Here is a 7,013-nt window from a genome sequence, read left to right on the forward strand (position 1 = left end):
TGCATGGATGCTGCCACTTGTACACAATGAGCATATGAGTGGTGCTATAGTTGTGCATATTGATAGGCTCTATGCTCGATGCATCAAATTGTTGACCCATCATCTTTTTCAATCTCCCTCATACGGTCATGTATCTTGGAGGCATAATCAGGATCTTGTGCTTAATACCTAAATTGATGGAAACTGAAAGTCTTGACATCCCTCATCTATCTTGTGTCCTTAGGGGCAATGCGTTAGACCTCAATCATGCTCTGTGTCCTAAGTGTGCCACTTAAACCTTCGTGGCCACTTTGGTACCCTGGTGTTTGATCATGCTATCAAATGTAAAACATTTTGTGGGTGTAGGCTTTCGACCTTTGTTCGTCCAATGCTATGATTTTATGTTTTTGACATGCATGACACTTATGCTCCATGTTGGCTCTCTTTGCTGCTCAGTCGATGCATTGAGGCCCATGTAGTGCCAACATCCCAAAAGAATGCTACCTAGTTGATATTGCCAGTAGTCATATGCTTGTTTTAAAGGTTAAGCCATGCACATTTACATACAAACTAATTCAAACTATGAAACTATGAATGGCTCATTAAATCAATTATAGTTTGTTTGATGGTATTTACTACTCAGATAATCGTAGTAACTCTAAAGCTAATTTGTGTAATACGCCTTAACTTCTGGAAGGGATGCATTTATTGGATAAAAGCTCAATACGAGCTTTGCCCATTGCTCTAATGATTCATGATAACTCGATGAATCATATGACCTTTGTGTTGGTGACACATCATTCAAATTTCTACCCTATCAACTTTTGATGGTTGGATAGTGGTTTACTACAGTGGTGACAAGGAGAATTAGGGTTCAATTCTAAAGAGAAAGCATGAGAAATGGCTACCACATCTATGGAAGACAGTAGGTGTGCTAATTACTCAATCTTGATAAGGGGAGGTAGTGACAATAAATAGCAATACTAGGCTTTATGAGTCTAGTAATTGGAATGAATACAATCTAAATCCCTTAATAAGGATCCATTGAAGGGTAAGTCTACTGCTAGTAGGTGTTATAATTCTAGCTCTAATCACGTATATTTAAGTTGATATAGTTAAAAAGCTCATTGTTGGAGCTATGGTTAGGTTGTTTGATTCATCTTATGGTAAGCATGTGTTTACTCATCCCTACTATCAATAATGTGCTCCTAACCTTAACTGGCTGAGTTATTCCTCTGATGTTGTTACTTTAAAGAAATTAGAGTTCTCAAAGTAGGCCTATACTTGTATACATTAAGATTGGATAACATCATAGGAGTTCAATCCTATTGTGTTAGGCTTTGGTGTTGAAGTAATGATTAATAGGGATAATCGAAGGCATTTATATTTCATAGTCAGAGGTGAAATTCTTAGGTTTATGAAAGAAGAGCAATTATGAAAGCATTTGCCAAGGATGTTTTCATTAATTAAGAACAAAAGTTAGGGGCTTAAAGATAATCAGATACTATCTTAGTCTTAACCATAAACAATATCGAGCAGGGATTGATGGATGTTACTTTTAGGCCTCTACCAACATCTTATGAGAAATTGAAGTCTTTGGGTTCTAAGGGGAGTATGGTCACAAGGTTGAAACTTAAAGGAATTGATAGAAAGGCACACTAGCAGTGAAACCTAGGCTTAATGTGACTCAACATAGAGAAACTTCTAGGTCTAGATATAGTAAAGATTGATGGATTAGGAGTGCTTTTTCTTCATTTTATAGGTGGTGGTGCATGGCCATTCTTAGTTAGTGGAGCAATTTGTCTAGTTAATTTTGTTAACAAATAAGACCTCAGTTTACTAACCAGCTACATGGAGGTGATCCTTTGTGGCTAGTTTCTTAGAGGGACTATGGCCACTTAGGCCAAGAAAGTTTGAGGCAATAATAGGTTTGTGATGCCTTTAGATGTTTTGGGCCACATGCCCCTACTGATGTATTCAAGAAATCTATAGCCTTGGTTGATAGGCTCGAGTAATCTTTGAAATTTCAACACAATGGGGATAGACCATTACAATTATTGGTCTTTAATGAGGAATTCCTAGTAAGCGTGAGTCATCAACTCACATTGACTATGTCCCTACCCTTTGTACACACCACCCGCTACTTCTACTAATTGAATGGTCTAGTGAAGTGTTCAGATCATAGTGATGTGGATGGTTAACTACCCAGGATGTCATACAAAGTCCACTAGATCCTATCATTTAGAAGAAGGAGAAGTTTTAACAAGGTTTACATAGGTGAACCTATGGAAGGATCATTGTTGAAACTTGCTTAACAAATGGCCTACGAACCTATTAACAAAACATCGAGCGTGAGGGCAAGGCCACCTCTATGCCTAAACCCCTTATGGCCCTGGGCATCCATGATGTTTGATTTGTTCTGCTTCCCAGGTGACTAAAATGATTAGTATCATTTCCTACAACCAAATAACAAACCCTTAACACAAATTACACCATGGAACTGAAATGAAACATAGCACATATGCCATCACCATCCCATTTGCTTTGCATGCATGTGCAGTACCTTAACTTTTTTTTTATGAAAAACCAAAATGACTCTTGACAATGGATATTTCAACTCTCACATTAATGAAGAACATAATGAAATTCAATACTTTGTGTGAATTGCAGAATCCTGTGAACCATTGAGTCTTTAAATGCAGGTTGTGCCCTAAGCCATTGGTAGAGGGCATGCCTACCTAGGTGTCATGCATTGTTGCCCCCTCTAAGCCCCTGCCTATTAAGTTCTAGGTGAAGGGGTGGAAGATGGCCTTATATGATCTCATTGGTCATGGTTGGCCTAAAAGTGAGTCCCCAACAATGATAACGCCATGACCATTGGTGGTAAATCTCCCAGCATGCCTTGTCTCTAGTGATGTGCTCTTGTTGTCCATCTGGACCCTATTGGAACCTTCACATCACTTCATCACTTAGTTGATGCTTGCATTGCAACCCTACATCAAGCAGGATTACCGATTGAGTTTAAGCATATCAATAAGTAAACAAAAAAAAACTTACTAATATTCTTCTAATAATGGTGAGTGAATCGAGAAGAGCCTAGCCTAAGAATTGTGCACCCATGGTGTCTAAATTGTAGTATGGAAAAACATCCTTAGTGGTGGACCAAGGCTAAGTCCCCTTAAAAGGGGTGCCAGAAAGGGTGAAAGCCCTATTGTGCTTAGATCTTATTAGACCATGAGGCACTATTTTTGAGTCTGGTAGTTTGGGAATGTAGTCCCAATTGGGTAATAAATTTCATCCAAGGCTGAATACAGGTGAAAGATCGATAGGGAACAAATCCTAGAAAGGAAAGATGAAAAGGACTTTGAAAAGAGAGTCAAAAGGTGCTTGAAAATGTAGGGAAAGAAGTAGATGGAGGCTTGCAATGCACCCTAATTGGATGTAGTTAGGTGAAAGTTGGTCCACCAATTAGCTCAAGGTGTGGATCGATGCAAGTCACGATGATAGCCTAAGCTCGAGCTTTTGATATGCCCATGGAGATGTCATCACTGTAATCACGAAATGTAGCACATGCTATATCAATGTGCCTTCGCACATGTGTGCTCTTAGCATCAACCTACAATTTCCCTATCTAGCCCATCTTGAAACATGGACCAAGGAGTCTGAATGTGTGCTAGTCAATGGGCTAAAAAACCCATAAAACACAAGGTAGCTAATTTGTAAAATCCCTTATGAGTGTACTACCAACTGACCTTGATCTTTTAAAAAGGGTTAAGGTGTGAGCATGCCTATCGAGACCTAAAAGATAGTGAACTATACCTAAGCAAGGCAAAATGAAAGGAAACTTTGGTAGAGGCTTACAGTGATACTGACATGCAAATCTTTCATCTGATTAGGTATAAGGTCAAAAGACTAATGGAAACATCTAGTAGCTAGTTCCCTCCAAAGTTTCACTTAGGATAGTTGGAGCCCTTACCAAGTTCTATTGGGTAAGGCCAATGATTAAAGGCATCGGAAGCATAACATCTTTGACCTATTCTCAAACTTTAAATAAGTAAGATGGTGTGGTTGTTTCATTGAGCTGTGCCACGAAATTGAGAGCTTTAAGTGGGCCATTTTTGGTAAATCGAACTATCGATGTGGGATGAATCGAAAGCTAGGTTACGATGCCTAACTATGTATGAACCTAGAACCCATAAAGGATGTTGGTTGATTAAGACAACATGATGGTGGTCATGGAAGTTAAAATCCGTTAAGGAGTGTGTAATAACTCACTTACCAAATCAAGTAGCCTCAAAAGTGGATGGCACTTAAGTGCATAACCTATACCCAATTGTTGGGGTAAAGGCCAGGCCTCAATCAGTAAGAAGGTGCAACAGTTATTGCAAAACTTAGGATACAAGTTCTAACAGAGCAGCCATCAGTGTAAATCTTAGTGGTAATAGCAAATATTCAAATGAAAATGAAAAGGGGAAAAGTTCCATGTGAATGCACTTGCACATGGGTTAGTCAATCCTAAGAGATGAGGAAAACCCATCTCATAGCGCATCCAGTGCGAGCTTTTAAAGGGAATCAGGTTAAAATTCTTGAATCAGGATGCAATGGCTGATGGCAATGTCAGAGAGTTTAAAGACATAGGTAGAGGCCTTGAGAAGAGTTTTATTTTCTCTTTAATAGCCTGCCCACCTTGGAAATAGCTCAAAGAAAGGCCAGAAGAGTGCCACATGTTGCATAGTGTCTGGTTCACCCTTGATAGCCCTTGAAATTTGGAGGAGCAAATGTTGTCGTGCCCAATCATACTAATAATCACCATAAAGTCTCTAAAATGAACAGTCTCTAGTCAATGGAACAATGTAGACAAAAGAAGTCAGCAAATTGTATCTGTAACCTTAGGAAAAGGATTGGCTCAAGGGTTGGGCATAAGGGTCCTAGTCCTAAACCCATCAGTTACCATTGTACTACTCAAGCTATTCCCACAATGAGAGTGGATCACCACATGTTGTCCAAGGGATGAACTAGGAATAGCTCCCTTAAGGGCCTTTCTTGGGCAATAAACAGTCAACTCAAAATTGATAAGGAGAAGGGAAATCCAAATATTTAATTAAACCAAAAGCATTGTGATGTTCCCTATAGATGCTCAAGCAATGTGATTTATGCCCAGTGCTCCAAATGTTAAAGTGAAGAAATTCAACCAAGCACAAGTAAACGACAAGAGTAACTGTGACTCTCTTAAGGTAGCCAAATGCCTCATCATCTAATTAGTAATGTGCTTGAATGGATTAGTGAGATTCCCACTATCCTTGTCTACTATCCCACTTATGGCAGCCAAGTGTTCATAGCAATGTTACTTTTCTATCCTTCGATGTCAGGTCTTCCTATCATTATGAAGTAGAATTCACCGAGTGTTGCTAATAGGGAACATAAGTTAGGTTTAGACCATTGTGAGATAGGTTAGTTTAAACCTATTGATGGCAGCACACAATACCAATTCAACCTAGTATGAGTGGAACCATTGATTCACACAATTGGTCATTGTGTCATGGGCTTTGAACTTAAGCTTGAATCCGTATAGCCTTAGGGCTTGCAATTAACTCCGTATGCCTAAGTTTAACCTATGCAACTAGTGTACAGGCAAACAAGAAGAATAAATGGTGGAATATGCAAGTTAGAGAACACAACAAAAAATGCTGGAATATGTTGTATATTATTGAAGACAGATTGTGTCTAAGGATGTGATGATGTACAATTAAGGGTGGGGTGACCCTCTATTTATAGTTGAGGCTTCTAGCTTTTCTTATGGCTAACTCTTAAAATTAAGGGATTTACAAGTTTCCTAAAAATTAGGGATTACACATTATTACATAGATTACATAAGGCTCCTCCTGATTTTTAGGGTTAACCTGATCCTCCTACTAAATGCTGCCAATCTTAGATGCCTCTAGAAGATTCTAGATTGGCTAGGCTCTTTTGGGTCCACCTAGGTACAGTATGGGCATGTTGCAGGGTTGGTCCTAGATGTGTGAGTAGGCCTATATTTTGTGCGGGCAGTCTAGACTTATCTCCCATGCTTATTGTGCCAACCCCTTCAACTATCCCTGGTGCTCGGGCCTGAGCGTTTGGTGCACCCGTCCAGGGCATGACATTCTTCCCCACCTAATTGCACAATGCCCTTGTTGCATCCTTTATGTGGAACTACCTATTATGGTCTTTGAACTACCATAAGTCCTCTACTGGCTTTCAACTCGCCTCACTATCTGGAAGTCCCTTCCAGTGCACCAAGTACTCCTATCTTTACTAGTAGTTTTTTTGTCTCACCTTTTGATCAGCAATGATGCTATGGACCTCTATTTTAATAAGGCCCTGAGTCCTAATGGTGAACGCTTTAACTCTACTCATCCTAGATCTCCCTCATCCTCATGGAACGGCATAAGCATGCTAACATGGAACACTAGATGTACCCTTAGCTTGGGTGGCATATCCAGCTTGTAGGCAACATTGCCTACCTTTTTAAGAACTCTAAAAGGTCCCTCATACTTCTGGACTAAACCGTTGTGTAGCATTTTGTGGTGCACAATGGGGTGCAGCTTCACCAAAACCAAGTCCCCTACTTGGAACTATATGTCCCTCCTATTCTGGTCTACCCACTTCTTTGACCTTTTCACAACTTTATGTGGACAGACTCTAGCCAAGTTGGTTTACTCCTACTGAGCCTTGGTAAACTTGTACACTGCTAGATTAGGCCCTGTATAACTGGCAGTGATCGAAATAGGTGTTAGCAGTTGCTAACCTGTCACAATCTCAAAAGGACTCTAGTTCGTTTCTTCACTCCTATGTAAGTTGTATGAAAACTGGGTGACATCTAATAGCTTTGGCCAATCCCTTTGCATGGCACTCACATAGTACCTCAAACAGTCCATTCACTCACTCAGTCTACTTATCAATCTACAGATGCATGCTAGTAGAAAAGTTCAAGTCTAACCCCAATAGCTTGAATAACTCAGTCTAGAACCAACCTATGAAATGCCCATCCTAAT

General features: G+C 39.8%; 3 pseudogenes; all 3 read left to right on the forward strand.

The window, feature by feature from the left end:
• The first annotated feature begins 480 nt into the window (after positions 1-480).
• LOC149513930 (18S ribosomal RNA) lies at positions 481-2,279 on the forward strand (annotated as a pseudogene).
• Positions 2,280-2,572: 293 nt separating this feature from the next.
• Positions 2,573-2,727, forward strand: LOC149513931 (5.8S ribosomal RNA; annotated as a pseudogene).
• Positions 2,728-2,967: 240 nt separating this feature from the next.
• Positions 2,968-5,780, forward strand: LOC149513932 (25S ribosomal RNA; annotated as a pseudogene).
• Positions 5,781-7,013: the final 1,233 nt, after the last annotated feature.

Source organism: Durio zibethinus, chromosome 17 (assembly GCF_047325235.1).
Source record: "Durio zibethinus cultivar Kanyao isolate XHJ-2024 chromosome 17, ASM4732523v1, whole genome shotgun sequence".
NCBI classification, from domain to species: Eukaryota; Viridiplantae; Streptophyta; class Magnoliopsida; order Malvales; family Malvaceae; genus Durio; species Durio zibethinus.